Here is a 20,738-nt window from a genome sequence, read left to right as displayed (position 1 = left end):
TAAATTTTAAGTATTATCACTGTATTCAATTTTAGGTGGAATTTTAATTTCAATTAGAATGCCAGAGTGAGTTCTTAGATAATTGTAATAATGTCTTTTTTCTATCCTATTTAACATTATTTCCTTCAAAGTCAATATAACATCAGAAGAAAGACTGTTTTAAGTCCCTACTTCAAGCGTTCTTTAATCCTCTGACCTGATTGCCATCACTTCTGCAAATTCACCCACACCCTGATTCTGTCACTGCCAAAATTCCCATATGGAAGGGGAGGAGCCCTCTCAGAGGACCTGGCACAAATCCTCCTAATAGCACTTATCACACTTTATTGTAATTATCTGTTGACATGTCTTTTTCCCCCTCAAATCAATGCCACTTGATAATTCACCTACTAAAGGTTTTCAAGATCTCACAACAAAACTGTCAATTTTTTTAAGTAAAATATTCTCCTTTAAAAATCAAACCCAAATTATGTTCCTTTATATTTAGAAAACATTTAACAATGCTTCTACTGTTTGGTTCATTTTCCTTAATACATGCCTTTTCACAAATGCCTTAAATCAACATGTAAAATCCTAAAATGAATATTCAAATTTTAAAACACACCTAAGCTAATTTGAGAGGATAGTTTTGAATTAGAAGGTCCTCTGCTTCTGGTTTATGGTACTAATGGCCAGGCTAATACATTTCATTATAAAAGGTCAGTCTATTCAGTTATTACTGAGTTATTAACTAAAAATACTGCTGTGTGGCTAAGAATTCCATGAGACACTTTCAAACGCAAGTCATGAACCTGGTGCTATTTTTTATATAAGATAAATTTAAAGTAGCTTCTCTTAGTTTAAGAAACATATGTAAAGATTGGGTAAGATCACTGCTTTAATAACAGATGGTCATTGCTTCAAATTCATTTTTCTACGTGTTAAATTTGCTTATCATTTTATGTGATATTTGTGTACATGTTCAGAGACTGCAAATTTTATTAGTATCTGATCACTACCAATTCCTCAGAGAAAGAGAAGTGCAGTATTTTGGAAGCTCAGATTTTGAAATAGTTGGAATAATTCCTGCAGTGATCTGTTACTGAGACCCTTGGAAGGCCAAGATTTTTTGGCTTTACATAGTTATGTCACAAGCAGATGTGTAGCGTTTATGCTGTATACCAGCACCACCAGACACTGGACTTACTTCAGACTTATGAGAGGGACAAGACCAGACACAATATTTGACTCTGAGAATTAAGCTAAGTAAGAGTAGGTAGTTAATCTTAAGTAAAACTGGGAACAAAATATTATATAAATGGGATAGTAGGTACATTCACTCTTTAATTATGTACTATCTATGTGCTGTTTCTTCATACAACTTCTAACGCTCATCCCTTAAATTTATTATTCCCCCCCAATTTTTTTTTCGAAAAAGAATTCCAGGGTATGATCGTCAGAAAGTTAATTTTAAGAGTAAAAACAATCGTAGAAGTAAAGCGTTCACAAACAAGTTAAAGGCAAAAATGTAGAGAAGAAATATTAGGTCAGAAGAACTCCAGCCACATTGGTGTAGCTTAGTGACAGCGGTTACTCCCGGTAGCCGACTGTCAAAGGCAGAGTTGCTGGAAAATGATTGACACATTTCATCAAAGCTTCTACTCAGCTACTTCTGCCAACTGTCTATGGTAAATGACTTAATCTTTGCTAAACTTTCACGCAGGAAACGCGGAGTAGTTGAAATTCACCCACATATAGACCTGAAACTCTAATGAGATCGTTTGACACTGTGATTGATACAAAATCTACATTGTGTTTTGAGTTGCCTGCCACCATTGATATGGTGGATCCCAGTTTGAAAAGTTCAAAAGTGATAGTTATTTTACAATACATCCCAGCTGTAACGAGAACAAAGAAATGTGGCTGTGAATGAGTTAATTGCCAGTTACTTGTTACAAGGTAAATTTTTAAATCACATTTCATACTTTTTATATTTTTTCCTTAGGGAAAGTAATTGGTTAGGAGGACAGAGGGACATAAATATTTTATGTAATCTCCTGAAAATAGTCATGTGGGTTCTTTCATGAATATGTGTTTATATGCCTTAGGTTGAGGGAATTTATGCAAAAATGTTGAAACGCAACATAATACCAATTGCAACATCTATCTGCCTACGTCTTCCACCCTTAGACACCCATAACTTTCTGACTTAGATTTCGGATTGGTTTGTATGTTACGGTAAACCCACACTTCCTAAAAGTGTTAGTGGGGCTGTGACTTTTTCTGCTTAATGCTGATCTTTTCTACAAGCCTATGGAGCCTTTGTGAGCGGGAGTAGAAATCAAAATGAATTCTGGGTGCCTTCACTCTACTGTACTGCTAAGTCAGGTAAATCCTATTATAACATTTACATATGAGGTGGGAAGAAAGGTCTGGCATCTGCATTCGTGTGCCTTCCTCCATTCTCACACTGCTTGAAAAAGATAAATTGCTATTACCAGGAGAATTAAGAGGAAAAATGTTTGGCTTGTGTCATCCAAAGCTACTTTACCAGGGGAAATCGGCCTAAACTTGTTAGTCACCCAACACATGAAGGTTCTGTGATGAAAGGCAACGACCTCCAAAATGCATTCTGCCCATCACTGTTTTCCCTTTGTTTTCCCTTCTGCCTCTTAAGAAGAGGTCAGACCATCTGATTCTGATTATTTACAATTAACTGTGCACATTGGGTTTCTCGCTCTCTCTCTGTCTCTCTGTCACTGTCTCTCTGTCTCTCTCCCTCCCTCCCGTTCTCATTGTTTTAAGAACTGATTTTCTTTTAACTAGGAAATTTTTATCTTGCCAGCAATCAAATACAGACATACACAGGTTTCCGTAGAAACTCTTAATACGTACAATTTGAATTGCTTCTAAATTTGGCAAAATGCCTTGCCTTCTCCGAATTCATAAGACAGATGAGACACAAAAGTGAGATAAATGATGCCGTCCTGCTATTTCAAATGCCATATTGATATAGTCATTATTTGTGCCAATAAGGCTCACTGTCATCTAATTTTAACCTGTTTCTGTGTTAATTATGCTTAATTTTTGTCTTTTCTGTCTTTTGACACCTTATGTCCTTCATTTACTAAAATCAAAGTCTGTGAATAACTAAATCTTTCAAACAACTTTCAGAGTGCCTATTAGGTGCGAAACACTATCTCGGGTGAGGGTTAGGGAGTATAAAAATATGAACCAGATACACCTGACACATAATACAGGCTTAATAAAATGTGTGAAGAATGAGAAGGAGGAAGAAAAGGACAGCAGGAGAGAGGGAGGGAGGAAAGATAAAAGTGTCTAATAATTCATTCTATGCAAGAAAATGGATACTCTATCCCACCATTCTGCTGTAATTTCTTCACAGGGGATATAATTGCCTGCTATTATCTTGATTACTTACATGTATATTGTCTTTCTCTTTAGCCAAAATATAAGTACCATGAAAGGAGCGAAGTTATTGGTCTGACTCACAAATGTAAAAAAGTGTTTTTGCCGAACACCTAGGAAATGCCAAAGAAATGTGAAATTAAAGAAAAATGAATGAACCCCCTGACCTTAGAAGGGCAAGAACACTTTTCCACTTTCCATATTCACCCCCCAATGAACAGCCTTCCTTCTAGAATCTTTACTCCCACACAATAAGAAATCCTATTCTGCGTGTACCTTGCCCATCCAGTAATCAACTGCTGTGGGTAAAAAAAAATTAGAAGCTGAATTTGTCCCCATGGAGTGAAGACTTTTCTAATGAAGTCTAGGTTGGAAAATGATTGCTTTTGATTGATCTCCCCAGCTGGTTAGAGATATGATCCCTATACCTGCCTTTCAGTCCTGCCTCTCCACCTGCCCCTTCCTCCATTTCATGTTTATTTGGGTTTTTCTTTTTATTTAATTCTTCTCCATTTAGCCTCTAAAACGTCTCCTACCTCTTCCTGACTCAGGAATTCTTAGAACTACTTTCTTGGAGTCTTACCTCCCTGATTTCCCACTTGGTTGTATGCCGTTTTTTTCATACTCATTTGATTTACCACAAACAGTAATCTATGTCCTGCTGGGAAAATTGTGGTAGCCTCAGAACACACTGCTAAAATAACAGAAAGTTCATAGTTGATTATTTGTGCTTAATTATAGTTCAGATCCTCATGAAAAATTCTTCACCCCTCTTTGCAGTTAGGTGTAGTGATTAGGAAACCCTGTGTATCACTCTCCAGTTCTCCTTTAAAAGCCCACCTTTATTGGACGGTGGTGTAATACGCTCTGAATTTCACATTGCATAGGTAGATTAAAAAGAGGCAGCAAGGGCCTTCCCTGGCGGTCCAGTGGTTAAGACTCTGAACTTCCACTACAGGGGACACGGGTTCAATCCCCGGTCGGGGAACTAGGATCCTGCATGCCAGGTGGTGCTAAGAAAAAAAAAAAGGAGGCAGCTTACCCTTAAGAGATCTGGATGAGTAGGGTTTTTTGAAAAAAAAAAGGCAGATAAAGAAATTAAGAGCACACCACTTGTTGCCCCACATGAGTCTGGGGTCTGCTAATGCCGAGTCAATAAACAGCTCCAAACCAAACTTGACCTAGCGCCATCAGCAGTGTTTCTGACTCTGCAGATTCATTCATTTCAGCCTCGTTTATGGTCCTAGGGTGAAAAATGACTATTATTATTATGACTTATTTTTTCACTTAAATAAGATCCTATACCTTCCTGAAAGCTGTCCTTTTGTCAAAATATTGCTGGATAGTGGGAAGCAGCCGCATAGCACAGGGAGATCAGCTCGGTGCTTTGTGACCGCCTGGAGGGGTGGGATAGGGAGGGTGGGAGGGAGGGAGACGCAAGAGGGAAGAGATATGGGAACATATGTACAACTGATTCACTTTGTTATAAAGCAGAAACTAACACACCATTGTAAAGCAATTATACTCCAAGAAATATGTAAAAAAATATATATATATTGCTGGAGGGTGGGCCCCTCCTAAGAAATGTGAGACTGGTGTGATTCACGCATCCTTGCGATAAGCAAGCACCTGTGAACTCTGACAGGTTATAGTTACCGCAGGCAGAGTCCGCCGTCAGTTACTACTATGATTTTTAGGGGTAAAACGCTTCGAGCCTGAGATTTTTTCCCGGGTGGCTTCTAGGAGATAGCTGAAATTCCCCTATTAGACAATTATATGTTTAGGTCAGTGATTCTAAAGAGGGCGGGTACAGGGAGACGTGGAGGAAATGAAGATGCAGGGGAAGATGAGATTCTTCAAGTGGTTTGGAAAACATATCTAATACTTCATTGCTTGGCTATACAATTACTGGAACTAAAGCTCTTGGTTTTGTCTTTCTTGGCTTAGAAAATAAAGGAGAAACGCACTGAAAGAGTCCTGAGTTTTGCAATGTTTAATAACAGTGTGGGTGGACATTGACCTTCTCCATGTTCCTTAGAGTAAATGGAAAGATCTTAGAAATTAGTTTATCGGCTGACTTTCTTCAACTGGATCAGTCTAGTAGAGCTTTATGAAGATGTTGGAAAGTGGCAGAGCAAGACCAGATTTGCTCGTGCCTAGAACCTTCCTCCAATCTCTCTTTGGTCCCACTGAGTCCCGTGGTGCCTTCCAGGGCCTTGGCAAACAGTGGAGCAGGTCATGCTCTGCATACTTCTAGAGACTGTCATTCACATGGACTGCAGTACATGGTGACCCCAAATCCTACTTCTTTCTACTGCCCCTCACCTCCTTTTTCCTCTCCTCCCTGCTTTCTCTGGTAAGATTCCATGATTCATTATTATAATCCCTCCCTGGCTAACAGCCTCCACTTTCTTGCCCTCTCTCCCTTTCCCTTGGGCTCACCTGGTTGTGCCAGTTACTGTTCCTGCCTTTCAGTCCAAACCCACCCTTGGCTGCCCTGCTCTATGATGTGGGAGCTGGGTTCTGCAGACTTCATTTCTTCTTTACCTGCTGCTCCAAGACAGGCCCTGCCAATAGAGGGCCCTGGAGGGAGCCTGCGAGCCTGGAGGAGGAAGAAGGCACTTCTGGTGTCGTGTTTACTTCGTGACACAAGCGGATTGGCTCGTGGACATCCCAGCAGCACCCAGCATAGTGGCACCGTCCACTGGTCAGCATCACTCTTCAGCACACAGCTCCTACAGCAGCCATGCTCTCTCCTCAGAGACCTGAACCTCAGTCCTGTGTGGCCCTCCTCCAGGTTTCCAGATTCCTTCTGTGTTCACGTTTCCTTCAGCCTGAGACCTGGAAGCCACTCTCTGCAGTGGCAACCTCTGCGTACCTTAGAGTTATCCTTACCCCTTTAACAGTTAGCCCTGGTTCGCCTAGGTATTGTTTCTATTAAATGTTCCCTGTTCCAGTTCCTGATGTGGTTCTTGTCCTCTGACTGTAGCCTGACTGACAGACCCTGCAAAATCCCAGTGCTGGTTAAACCAACTCTGTCTCCTCTGCACCTACAGCCCCAAAGTTGAACAAGGCTGAAGAAAAGCCCTTAGTTCTTCTATCTCACTCTAAACCCATAATCGTGGAGGTCAAGCAACAATTCTACATTTGCTGACTGTATTCACGCCCCTCCCCGCATCTTCTAGAAGACTCTTTCACACCTTCTCATCTCTCCTCAACCCTCCATACCTTTCTCCTGGTCCTTGCTCACAGCTGATGACCCTGCTTCCTGTGTTGTTGATAATGTTGAAGCCATCAGAAAAGAGCGCCCACATTCTTCTACTGTCAATGTCTATTGACTGACTTGCATCAGCACCCATTTACCCTACCTTTTCCTGGTACAGTGAACGAACTGTCTGTGTTCCTATTTAAGACCAAGGTCCACACTTGAACACAGATCTCACCTCCTAGGGCCACTCAACAATTCTCCCTCCCTCTTACAGATCATGACATTTTTTTCTTTCTCTACTAGATTGTTCCTATCAACGTAAAACCTGTTTTAGGATCTCTCATCTTAAAGGACCCCTCTCATGTTCCCACAGTCACCCTCAAGTTACTACTCCATTTCACTATTCCTTTTTATATTCCAATTCTTCTAAAATGTGTCCATGTTTGGTCTTTACTTCCCCTTTTCCCATTCTCTCTTCAGCTCACTCTGATCCAATGAAACAGCCATATCAGGGTCACCAGGGTTTTCCCAATTGCCAATCATTGTGAATTCCAACTTCACTGAAACATCAGCAACATCTGACATGTCTGCCACTTCTTCCCTTTGTTATAATAGCAGATGTTACCCTTGTATCAACTTGCTAGGGCTACCATCACAGAATACCACACACTGGGTGGCTTAAATCACAGAAATACATTTTCTTACGGTTCTACATGCTAGAGGTCCAAGATCAAGGTGGCATCGGGGCTGACTTCTGGTGAGGCCTCTCTTTTCAGCTGGTTGATGGCTGCCTTCTTGCTGTTTCCTCATACAGCCTTTCCCCTGTGCCCTTGTCGGAGGAGAGAGAGAGATCTGGTGTCTTTTCCCCTTCTCACAAGAACACTAGTCCTTAGCACCCCAATATTATGACCTCATTCAATCTTAATTACCTCCTTGAAGGCCTTATCTCCAAACACATTCACACTGGGGGTTAGGGCTTCAGCATATGGATTTGGGGGGATACCACTCAGTCCATAACAACTTTAAAATTATAGTCTGTTTTCCACCTGGTCTTAATATGATTCTTTTTAGGATGGCAGTCAGATTAACTCATTCTTTAACCTGAAACTCTCCAATGGCTTCTCATCTCACTCCATAAAAGCCAAAACCTTACACTGCCCTCCCCTGATTGATCCCACCCTACCCCCGCCATCCCCTCTGGCCTCACCTTCTCCCATTATGCCCCTTGCTCCCTCCACTCCAGCTACAAGGAACCCCCTGTTATTCTTCATACACACTCTCACCTCTGTATTTTCTGCTATTCCATAAACTTCATCTCATTTTACCCCAATATCCACACTGCTGGCTCCTTCACTTCCGTAAACTCTCTGATCAAATACTATTTTATTAAGGAAACTTTCCACTACTGCCCTATAGAAAATAGCAACTCACTACTCTCAGCTCTCCCTCTACCCCTTCCCCATTTTATTTATATTTCTTCAGGTATTGCTTCTCTCTTCCCACTAAAATATAGTCTTTATAAGAGAAGAACTTTTGTTTTGTTTACTGTGGTATCCTCAACACCTAAAACAGACCTGACACATAGTGGGTTTGAAATCTAGACACATGAAATGCTGTTTGAATGTAGGCAAATACCCAAGTAGGAATCCTATAAAAGATGGTTTGAGAGATGCAAGGAAGTCAATAGGCAGAGGGAAGTTTATGGCTTGATGACTGGGTTGATGATGATGATATGATAAACTGAGACAGGGAACACAGTCAGTAGAACAAGACTAGAGATAATGAGTTCAATACTAAATATTACGGGTTTGAGATGCCAGTAAGGATTGAATTATAGTTTGGGTCTAGGAAATGAATCTCATCTGGTGAAAGATGTGAGTAGTATCTACCAACATATGACTGCTTTTGAAGTGGATGATCTCCTTTAGATAAAGTGTATCACACAAAGAAGACCAAGAAAAGGCCTTAAGAAACTTCAACTGTTGACTGATACTGGTACCAGATTAATGGTGTTCCTTGTGTCTGAAAATATCTTTATGGCAGTATCACATTTATCTCAGACCCAACTCTGACTCTGAAACCTGGATAACTCTCCCCAGTAAACAACATCCCAGTAAGCTGATACCAGGCCCTCAACTTTCATGCTTTTTTTTTTTAAACAAAAAAGAAAAGTGTATGACAAGAAATGACAGCGTTTCATATGTTCACTTCTTTCGAGATCAGCAGCCTATTTCTTAGAGGTGAAATTTCTATTTTCCAAGGGGCTGGCAAGAAAAGGTGACTGTCTTGCAGTGGCTTCATGAGGGATGGGACACTGGGTCTTTCAACGAAAAGCTTACTGTGCTAATTCCTATTCCAATTAAATCTGTGTCAGTCTTCGGAGAGAGCTGGGCTTTGCGATCTCATCAGTAAGCATGCAGAACCATGTACTGGACTTTGTGGTCTTTTGGCCATGCAGCAGCCACCGCCTCTTTGCGGGTATCAACGCATCCTCCATTTCCTTTGCTTAACCTCCTTTCTCCACTCTCCTAATACAAAATTCTGCCATAGTTGACACCACCACCCTACCCCAGCAATGGGTACGTGACTCCGACTGCACGAGAAGAAAACTCCATCCTCCTGGCCACAGTGATTCATTTGGGGGTGAGCTTATGACCTCGGGGCTGATGGGAGTCAGTTCCAGCTTGCATCTGGACTATCTAGTGAATGGAGTTCTATTTCTCCATGAGATGTGAACTTGAAGGATGCTGGGTTGGAGCTCCAAGTTTCCCGCTTGCTTCCACACAGAACTGGGAATGAAGCCACTAAAGAAGGCAGAATGAAGAGATGATGGCTGAATTGGTTCTGGTGGCATCATTTTAGCCCCTGGATCGAGGCAATCTGAAGTTAGATCTGGCCTGACATATTGCCATTCCCAAGCCAATACAGTCTTCTTTTGTTTCTGCTTAAGCCGATTTGAATTAGGTTTTCTGTCATTTGTAAATCAAAGAGTCTAATACAGAGAAGACGGTGGGAGTTCAGACACCTGTAAGAAGAAAATTACAGACCACAGTCTGCAAATAATCTGTGGGGAGACAAAACCCCCACATCATTCCCACAGCCAGGTCTGTATCAGGGTTACCCATGAACTCTGAATCTACATTTCAGTTTCTTTAGGGTTAAGTTGATGAAGTAAGTCCATTTCAGGTGCAACTGGCACTTTTGACTCTGTCCCCATCTACTAGAGGCAAGATTTGTTCTGCTCTCACAAACCCAGGGAGTACAAGATCAGGATTTCCTTAGAGACAGCAAGACAAGTTGAATCAGGTTGCCAGCTCTGTTCTGCTCCTTAGAATAAGTCAGAGCTATAAGCAATGCCACTGCAATTCCAAGACCTAGGTTTACTTAAGTGAACCTAATAAACTTGTCCCCAGGTTTCCTGCTCTCCAGCTTGGGGGTTTGATTAGCATCATAATCAATTTATCAGTGATCTGGGCCCAAAGGGATTTTGATCTCAATATGTTTCTCCTTCAGCCTCCTCCCATTCAGGCAGAAAATTAACAAAATGTGTTGATTAAATAAGTTTTAAAAATAAATCTAGGGCTTCCCTGGTGGCGCAGTGGTTGAGAGTCTGCCTGCCGATGCAGGGGACGCGGATTCGTGCCCCTGTCCGGGAAGATCCCACATGCCGCGGAGCAGCTGGGCCCGTGAGCCATGGCCGCTGAGCCTGCGCATCCGGAGACTGTGCTCCGCAACGGGAGAGGCCACAGCAGTGATGAGGCTCGCGTACTGGAAAAAAAAAAAATTAAAAAAAAAATCTATTTTCTTTTTACAGTGATCAATTAACAGCAGATCAAGTAAAATTTTACTATATCCACATGGCAAACTACTGGAAGAGGTAATTTTTTTTTTTTTTTGGTTTATTTGTTTGTTTTTGTTTTTGTTCCCCCCCCCCCCCCCAAGGGAATAGGAGCTTGCGCTGCCTACATAAACCTTGTTCTTTTCATCCTCTGACAAGGATTCCCAAAGGAAGATCCTGGGAGATACTATCTATCCCAGCAGGAAAACAAACAGAATCCCATCCTGCTTTTGAAGTTTTTCACTTTTAAAATATTGCTCTTGTGACGATAAGCCCTTTTGAGATTGACTTTTTTTTATGGACATTCTGATAGTGTTCAAATCAGAAGCAAAGCAAAGTCACCTTTGGATTTCTTTTTTTGTCAAGTATACTTTACTGAAAACTGAACACCTCATTAGCATGGAAAAAAGAGATCAACCAAGTAGTCTGGCATTTAGCTCCAAAATTGGGTGCTCCTGGGTAGAGTCTGATGGTCTCCATAACCCAGGCTCCAAACTTTAGAATGCCATTAAACCCGGTCCCAAGCATTGTCTTAATGCACTGGCAGTGCTTTTTCCTCCACTCCTGTTGTCTAGAAAAATGCACATTATAACTCAGCCTGCTGAGAAAATGTTCATTTTATCTCTGAACCCTCATGACCATTTTGAAATTAAGAGACAATGTTTTGAGGGGAAGTGGTAGAGAAGGAAATTCTTGTTGCTATTGGAATATGAGTGAGATATTCCTAGCCTTCCTCTAGCAACAGGCATTCAGCAGAGTCAAACTAGCATTCTTAGGGCTTCCCTGGTGGCGCAGTGGTTGAGAATCTGTCTGCCAATGCAGGGGACACGGGTTCGAGCCCTGGTCTGGGAGGATCCCATATGCCGCGGAGCAACTGGGCCCGTGAGCCACAATTACTGAGCCTGCGCGTCTGGAGCCTGTGCTCCGCCACAAGAGAGGCCGCGATAGTGAGAGGCCCATGCACCGCGATGAAGAGTGGCCCCCGTTTGCCACAACTAGAGAAAGCCCACGCACAGAAACGAAGACCCAACACAGCAAAAATAAATAAATAAATAAATAAATAAATTAATTAATTAAAAAAAAAACTAGCATTCTTAGACACACAACAAATAATTGTTGGAGGCCCATAATGGTATCGACATTTGTTAGCCCTCATCCTCTAGGAAGAATATCCAGCCAGTATATTGACAAATATTATTTATCACTATAAAGCCCATCCACGTCAAGCCTGAGAGAAGTTTGCTTTGTCTTATTCCCATATAGCCCAGTTACAATATTTTTATGTAAGTTGTGAATGCCAGTGGCATTGGATCTGAGCAGTCAATTCACAGAAGAAAAATTGAACAGCCAAAAAAAAATTAAAACCCATATGAAAAAATGTTCAGCCTCATAACTAATTTAAAACATCCAACTTTAAACATCAATGACATATAACCCAATTTAGTCTTCACAGGGGAAAGCCTAAATCCTTCCTAATGCCTTTGGAATTCTTCAGAATCACTTATAATTCCTTTCACGTCTTATTTCACTTTGGCTGAATGAGTTGCGCACGTGGATGGAGCATCTTGTTATTTCATAATGCTCTCCTTTTTTTGTAAACAATGTGTCACAAACATAGACCATATCCCCTTTCCTTAATTTTCATACAAAGAACAGATTTACCAAAGGCTTATGGTGACAGAAAGGTTATGAGTCGGATTTCTCTAAGCCCTACTTATTTTAAGGGCTGCCCCGCCTCCTCTGTTTTCTGAATACCTGTCCCGGGACTCAGCCCCGCCCATGCCCCCACCTCTGCCCTGAATCTCCTACCTACACATGAAAACTCAACATCCCTCATTTTTTTCCTGCAGTTTTTCACCCACTACTTGGCTCAGGCATTCTGAGACACTGATATTTTCCCCTGAATAATAAATCTCTCTTCTGTGTCCCACCCTCTGCACAGAAAAACTGAACCGACAAGACTTTGAAAGCTCCTGCCTTGACCTTCTGTCCAGTCCACAAGATTCTCTGAAAAGAATGGAATGGTTGAGATATTTGTTTTCTCATTTTTTTGAATTATGCCACCTCCTTTGAAAAGCAGAAACGGCTGCAATCAGTCTGGGCTTTAAGTATACATTTTAAAATCTTTTTTATTAAATAATTAAGCTCTTCACAATAATAATACTCAACGCCAGTGAGGGTATAGTGAGATAGTCACAGTCACACATGACTACCAGGAATGCAGACTGGTAAAAATTTGCTGGAGAGCAATATAGAAAAAGAGCATTAAAATCAAGACATTCTAAAGAATTCATACTTCTGAGCCTAGTAATTCGATGTCCATAAATTTATGCTAGAAATAGCGATTTATGAATTGCTTTTTATGTATAAGGTGTTCCTTACAGTATTGTTTATAACAAGAAATTTAAAAGTCCGATGATAAGAGAATAATTGAATAAATGATAGTATATTCATACAAAATGCAGCCATTAAAAATTGGGTTTTTTTTGAGGAAATTGTAAGGCATGGGAAATGTGTTATTCCTGTTACTGGACTTAAGTTCTCTAAAAACATGATTAATTGATGATTAATTCATATTTGTAACTCCCAAATTTCAACACAGTGCTTGCCATGTGATATGTGCACAAAAAATTTATACATATATTTGGTGAATGGTGAATAAATGAATGAAGGAACGAGTGAATTTTCGCTTGTTGAAATTCCCTTTCTCTTGCTTTATAGTTCTACGTGATCTCTACCCTTTTGGAATATACAATTAAGATGCGAAGACAGGATAAAGGCACGTAACAAGAGTGAACAAAAGAAGACCCTTTACAAGGCTTCACTGACTTCCTGTTTCCAGTCCCTCTAGTAAGGAGCTTGGAAGTCACCACTCCATCCTAACAAAAGGTAAAAAGCTACACAACCTGAAAAATCAACAACTCCTCTTGGATCCATTAGAGAGGACAGAGGGCAAACCACTGCCTCCATGACTGGAAAGACAGATAGGTGAATACAGGGACTCATGGATTGCCAGAGCAGAAATACATAAATGGAAACCTCTGTGGGAACCAATGGCAGGTAGGAAAACGTGAACTATAACTGATGAATTGCTGGAGGGTCAGTGCAGACAACTAGGAGAGTTATAATGAAGTACCACATCATGTTCACACTGTGGGGAGATGGAGGTGTGGGGGAAGAAATCTGAAACGTCCTGGCGAAAACTCATAAACCGATCTCCACTGCTTGAATAAACAGACCCAAGTATATTAGCTACCAACCCTTCAAGAGGTATATAGTATTCATGATCAAAGGTTCGCACACTGTCCCGGAAATTGCAGTAAACCTCTCCCACCCGTACACCTACTCTCTCCAACAGTTTGAGAAGACGAACGTAGCTAAGTAATTGATGAAGAATTTGGATTTACACCTGCTAACCAACTCAAACTCTTTTTTGTTCAGCTGTTAGTCTTGACACCAAGTTTCCAACAAAGCACAGGTCTTATAAAATTACCTGGTTAAAGATCTTCCAAATTAATACATTCAGCAAAGAAAAAATTTCAGTAAAGGTGGGATTAAGACAAATGACAGAAATACTGTATATCTATTTATGTACTATAGCCCTTTGGGGTCATAAACTATAATGATATCCAATAATCTTTCCCCCGTCCCACCCTGGCCAAACCAAGTTTTGTTCCTTTGGGGGCAATATTATCCCCACTGAGAATGAATGGTCTGCACTAAATCTGATGGGGAAAAAAGCTATTTAAAGTGCAATGCTCTTAAAATGCAGTGCCAGATGTGTAGAATTATCTTTGCATGTAAGATTCACAGCATATATAAAAGGCAGCACATTATTCTCTTAAGCATTTCATTCAATCAGTTTATTTTTTTTTCCAAAAGGTTCCTATTTCTTTGAAACTTGGAGGTGGGCTGGGGGTAGTGAGAAGTAAAATTTAGAAAGAAAAGAAAACTTTGACAATAGAAAAGCAGCAAATGATTAAATTAGAGATAAAATTCACTATCTGTTTGAGCACTCCTGACATGCCTTTGATAGATTGCTATTGGCAATTCTCTACATAGTGCCTTGCACTTCTCTCTTCGCCCCTCTCTCCCATTCTCTCTCAATCATTCATTCTGCATATAACATACACAGCCACATATCTATATCACTGAGAAACGATCAATCATTTTTTTCCCTATGCTGCTGAGACATACAATATTTATCACAGGTTATAGCAAAGAAGAAAAGAAAAATCTAAGAATATTCCCTTCAGCTGTATTTATGTTGTGGAACCAGAGCGTACCAGTCTTCCTCGTTTTGTTTAGTCGTCCGCTCAACCCAGAACAATCTGTAGTGCAACCAGGGTGATAAAGTTAGGTACCCACTGGCTGCTGGAAGGAAAAACAGACCTGCTTATTGGGGATCTTCCTCACCGTATTAAGCACGACTCCCATTCGGCAAACTCCCTTCCATTTCTTTAAACCTCTCAATACCTTGTAAATCAAATATTTATCAACTGAGAACCTCTTTTCTAGCTGTCTGATTTTCAGCTCTGACAAAGTTGGACACTAGCCAGTTGGTGAAGAGACCTGTTAAAGGAAATCAGCCACAAGAAAAAGAAAAACTCTATTTCATTTTTATTTCACAGGAGCAGACTGCCAACGACCTCCCCACACTTTTTCTTTAAACTTGTGCTCGTAAGAATGGTTGCGTGGAAGGAACAGGCCTGGCTACTCATTTAGTCAACAAATATTTACTGGACAGTCATCAGGTCTTTGCATCCTTGCAATCCATGTTTAAAAGTTGCTGAATGGCTATTAAGGTGACATTGTAACCAACAGGCAACTCACAGGAGTACTGCCTAAGACATAGTGGTTTACAAAGGTGAACAAGGATCGGTTGGACCAACCGTATTGCTACAGGAGGATAGAGGAGCTGTTTATAGAAAGCTTTCTGAAGGAGACAAGCCCTGAACTCTGACTTAAAACAGAAGAAGGAATCCATATGGTGAGTGGGCAGAGAGAGGCTACAAATCTACATGAAGGCACAACTGGCCTATTTCCAGGAAAAGGAATCGCTGCAACAAAGTTACCATGTAGATGGACCACATTTAAAATGTCAGAACCATTTTCAGAACTGTTCTATAAGCAGTTATATAGACTGCAGCCTAAAGTAACACCATCAATAATTACCTACGAAATATCTTCAGTTAAGAAACTTCAGTGTCATGAGTAATATTGCATTCACTGTAGTTACTGGCTTATCGATTTTTGGAAAGACATACTCAACACACTGAACACAAATTGGGTTACCCAAGACCAAAGTGCATCCTGTATTTTGTTCTGAACTCTGATACACAACAGAATGACGAGTGGCAATTTTTAAACATATGCACTCTCAGGATCCACCACTGGAGTTTCTATTCCAATGGATCCAGGGGTATAGCAAGGCATCAGTGGTTTTCAGAAACTCTACAGATGACCCTAAACTGCACTGCAATTGCAGACTATGGTTCAACGTAGTTTCTTATGGCAACAATTTCCAAAATCACTGGCTTCAACTTAGTACTTTAGCATGTCTACACACTGTTTCAAAAGTTGGGTCTTTAGCCTACCCTGCATTTTCCACTTTCAGAATCTACACTCCCTTTTGGGAGAAAAATCATGAACACTGCACTTTCCAGACGCTACAGCTAAGGATTTCTGCATAATCGTATCAGTCCCTTGCACTTAACACTAATGTAAGAACTCCTGCGTGGCGTAAGTATGCCACCATATTTGCAAAAGCCCAATAGCTGTCACATGACCAAGAATTTATGTAAACAGTATTGCTGGTTTATATCAGGGGTGTGTGCGTGTGTGTGTGTGTGTGTGTGTGTGTGTGTGTGTGTAACTAAAGAAGACAAGAGAGAACATAAAGTTCTGGTCCAGCTCTCATATCAAGTGCCTACACAGCATCAGGCACCTTGCTGGGCACTGGGCACCTTGCAATTCCTGGTGGTATCACCAACCTTGCTTTCATGAATCTTAAGAGTACAGCAGAAAAGGCAGAAAATAAATAAGTACACAACATATCATGACTCATATAGTAAGTACTGGGAAGAAAATCAAGGAGGTACAGTGACAGGGGAAGGAAGGAAAAAGCCTTCTCAGGAGAGTCAGAGAAGGTCTCCTTAAAGTGGTGACGTTTAACATTTAAGCTTTCAGCTAAGACCTGATGGGTAAGACGGTGTTACAGGTATATGAGAAAACCTGGGCCTGGAAAGAACTTAACCATCCTGGGCCATCTATGAAATGATGAAATCGAACTTCATGGTTTCAAATGATACTTACTGCTCTAAAATTCTATAAAGAACAGACTCAAGTAATTAGTGGGTAAACAGGGAAATGAAAAGCATTAAGCAAAGCATTTTACTCCAGTCTGATAGACATGCTAAAGTTAGAGATGGAAAAGATCTGTCTGTCTAATTCCAAATCCACAAATTGGCTTAATGACCCAGAAATGAGGTTACTCACCTTTTCATATTAGTATAACCAGGAACCTCTACTCACAGGTCATCTATGTGGCATTTCTTGAAAACACTACTTTAAAAGGGAAAGCTTAATGGACAAAAACACATAAATGAATAATGTAAAACAAAGACAGGAATCAATTATTCTCATTAGTCAAAAGGACAGAACAAGAACTAATGGCTTTTAAGCTGTAGTAGGGAAAACTTGGGTTAAATAGAGCAGAACCTCACAAATTCTCACTTCAATAATTTCCAAACCCTATAATTTCCAGTAAGAAAACTAGTAGTCTTGGCTACATTTCAATAAGCATTTAATAGCACAAAGGTAGATAAAGAGCTCTCACAAACTAGGTTCTATTACTCTTCAAAATATGCTGCAGGAATATCTGCGAGGTAGAGTCCCACATAATGGTACTAATAAAGTAAAAGGCCTTTGTAAAAAGTAATAAGTTAAATATAAATGTCGCAATGGCTGCCTCCTGTCCTTATAGAACTTTCTCTCTCAGTTGAGCTTTTATTGTCAAGATCAATAAATCTTCGGGGGGTTTCCATATAAAAATGTGAATTAGAAACCAGACATCAAAGTATCTTCTTTCCACCAGGAAGAAGATTTGTTTCATAAAACTTTCTACTATGTTTATTTTAAATTGATACATACATCACACAGAAAGATGAAAATGGTCCTCCAATGTCATCTTTTCTATATATTCAGAACACAAAGAAAAGCACTACTTCAAAATAAAACAAAAAACACTTAAGTAAATTATGTTATGTCTGTTTTAGCATTGAAGAGGCCAACCTTTCCTCTAGCTTAGAAAGTTAATGGTTAAGCTTGGGCATGGAGTGATTCAACACTGGATCGGTGGTTCCTAATAAAACCTCTACCACGTGCTGAGGAGCTGCAACCTTCCATGGACATATCAGCAATTTGTGATCCAAGAGTGGAATGTGTCTGGGTTAAAACTGAGGATGTAAACTGTTGTGTGAAAGGCAATGTCTTATCAGATAAAATGCCTTATAGGAAGGACTATAATGAGCTGGAAATAAAAAAAGTAAAAGGTATAGCAAAATGGCCAAGTGGGTAATGCCAAATAAATGCTACTAGTAATATCAGCCAATGTTTACTGGGAAAGTACTATGTTTCAGGTGCTTCTGGAACTCTTTATTACTTCTTTTCATCTTCACAATAACCCTCAGGGGACGTATTGTTATTATTCTTATTTTCAAGACCAGGAAAAAGAGACTTGTTGAGATTAAGTAACTTTCCCAATTTCAACAGTAAGTGGTAGAACTGGTATTTGAACCCAGAAAGTCTCATTCCAACCCCTGTTCTCTGAATGTATACACTGCAATTCAAGCTATAAGCACATAAGACGATTTGCGGGGGGAAGAGTGTTAAACCAATCTATTTGGTTATTCCCAATTCAAAGACATCTTAAATCTCCTATATTAAACCCATGTCAGGAGGACTAAAATCATAGGGTTCCTTCCAAAATGAAAAGGGCATAAGCCTTCTTCCATGATGATCTGGCAACAAGGTGTATTGTCCTAAGGTAGAAGGCCCAGTTGATACATAGTGGAAGAGGCCCACCCCTTTCAGTCCATGGGATTGTGGGAAATTTTTGGAAGACAGGTAGAAAAAGAAAGCAGATATCAGAGTCTTTTATTATTTTCTTCTCCTACCCTACCTTCCTCATGACTTTGTAGAATTAAAGGGGTTAGACGTAAAGAAAGCTGAAAGAGGCTGCTTTACGCATTCTCCTTACCTACGAGAAGCAACAGTAATGTAATCTCAATGGCTCATCATGTTCAGGGAAAAGGAAAGCCAGAAGTCGGCTCCCCTGGCTGCCCCCAGTCCCTGATGATGGAGATGGGATTGAGAAATTGAACTGCAAATTAGAAATTAGTTCAGTCTTAACCAAGCAGAAGAGAATGGGGGATGGGTTACACCAGTATCACACTTCAGCCCTGGTACTATTAGAACAAGAATAGGAAAAGCTGTACTTGAGCACTCAGTTCCAGGAGCAGCTCAGAACAGCCATCCCTCGGCAGAGATCAGCAAGGTACAAAACACAGTGACTCATGGTCAGGTAAGCAATTACCCTCTTTCATGTACCTCAATGCCACGGTAAAGAAAAGATGGTTATGAAGGTTTGAATTGTGTTCCACCCAAAAGATATGTTGATGATATCACTTATATGTGGAATCTAACACAAATCAACATATCAACGAAACAAAAACAGACTCACAGATACGGAGAACAGACTTGTGGTTGCCAAGGGGGAATGGGATGGGGGAGGGATGGATTGGGAATTTGGGATTAGCAGGTGCAAACTATTATATATAGAATGGATAAACAACAAGGTCCTGCTGTATAGCACAGGGAACTATATTCAATATCCTGTGACAAACCATAATGGAAAAGACTATGAAAAAGAATATATATATATGTATAACTGAGTCACTTTGCTGTATAGAAGAAATTAACACAACATTGTAAATCAACTATACTTCAGTAAAATTTTTAAAAAAAGATATGTTGAAATTCTAACCCCCAGTACTTCAGAGTGTGACTTTATTTGGAAATAAGGTTGTTTCGGGTGTAATTAGTTAAAACAAGGTCATACTGAAGTAGGGTGGTCTCCTAATCCATATGACTGATGTCCTTGTAAGAAGATGGCCATATGAATACAGAGATACACGGGGCACACCACGTGAAGATGAAGGCTGAGACTGGAGTTATGCAGCTGCAAGCCTAGGAATGCCAACGACTGCTAGCGCACTACCACACGTCAGGAATGGGCAAGGAAGGAGGCCCCTAAAAGTCCTGGGCAGAGCACGGCCCTTGATTTCGGACTTCTGTCCTCTAGAACTGTGGACAATAAATGTCTATGTCTTAAGCCACCCAGTTTTCGGTACGTTGCTGTAGCAGGCAACGAGGAAACTAATCTAATGGGCTTGGAGATGGAATTCCAAAAGACTGAGCATTTTATTTGAGCAATCTACAGAGAGGCTGATTTACATAAAGAGACTACTTAAACACTAGACTAAAAAATAGCTGGGGTTTTCTTCCCCCACTATCCAGTGGGTGGGAGCTTGTGAAGAAGGTCAGCTTACTGAAAAATTAGTAAAAAAACTTATTGAAAAATGAAGAATTTACATTTTCTTTGCGCATCTGACTATAGTGTGAGTATATTTGTGACCTCACATCATGTGATTACTGAAACTGTCAGAATTTTGCTTCCTAGATAAATAAGAAAACATGGTCAGGGCAGTAAATAGTCCTATGTGGTTGAATGGCAGCAAGTGAATGCATGAAAGCAAGGCACATTGTTTTCTCAGTTTTCCCAATTTGCTTATTTAAACAACTTTTTCTGTTTTAATCCCCTTAAGTGTGTTGCCAGAAATTCCAGTATTACGAAGGGTGTTGACACACAGGTTTATGAGAACCTCTGCTCCTTATTCTCTCCCTCAGACACACTGTCGACCAGACTTGCCTATTAAACACACACTGTGGGCTGGGCACTGCAGTTATCATGTCAAAAAGATATAATCTGTCTCCTCAAGAAATAGTCAAGTAAGTCATGGACTATAGGGAAGTGTGTTAATTATGTGGCAGGATATTATTTGTTTTAATAACTTTCTCAAATTGGAGTAAAATGCTGGAAGGATGAAGAGAGACAGTGAGACCTGTATGGTAAATCTACACAGAGCCACAAGAAATCAGGACGATTTCTTACCTAGCAAGGCATGAGAGCAGCCGTGGCCAGAAGGGGCCACGTGGATGATG

The 20,738-nt window shown here is 40.4% G+C and overlaps 1 long non-coding RNA gene across 1 annotated transcript in view; it reads right to left on the bottom strand.

Moving 5' to 3' along the window:
• Window positions 1–7,525, bottom strand: part of LOC137201682 (uncharacterized) — a 208,086-nt gene extending 200,561 nt beyond the window's left edge. Inside the window, exon 1 of the long non-coding RNA XR_010932279.1 lies at window positions 7,322–7,525. This is a non-coding gene — a long non-coding RNA (uncharacterized lncRNA). The remainder of the gene's footprint in view (window positions 1–7,321) is intronic.
• Window positions 7,526–20,738: the final 13,213 nt, after the last annotated feature.

The sequence above is a fragment of the Pseudorca crassidens genome, chromosome 11 (genome assembly GCF_039906515.1).
Source record: "Pseudorca crassidens isolate mPseCra1 chromosome 11, mPseCra1.hap1, whole genome shotgun sequence".
Classification (NCBI taxonomy): Eukaryota; Metazoa; Chordata; class Mammalia; order Artiodactyla; family Delphinidae; genus Pseudorca; species Pseudorca crassidens.
Note: the sequence above shows the minus strand (reverse complement) of the source record. Positions and strands in the feature narration are given on the sequence as shown.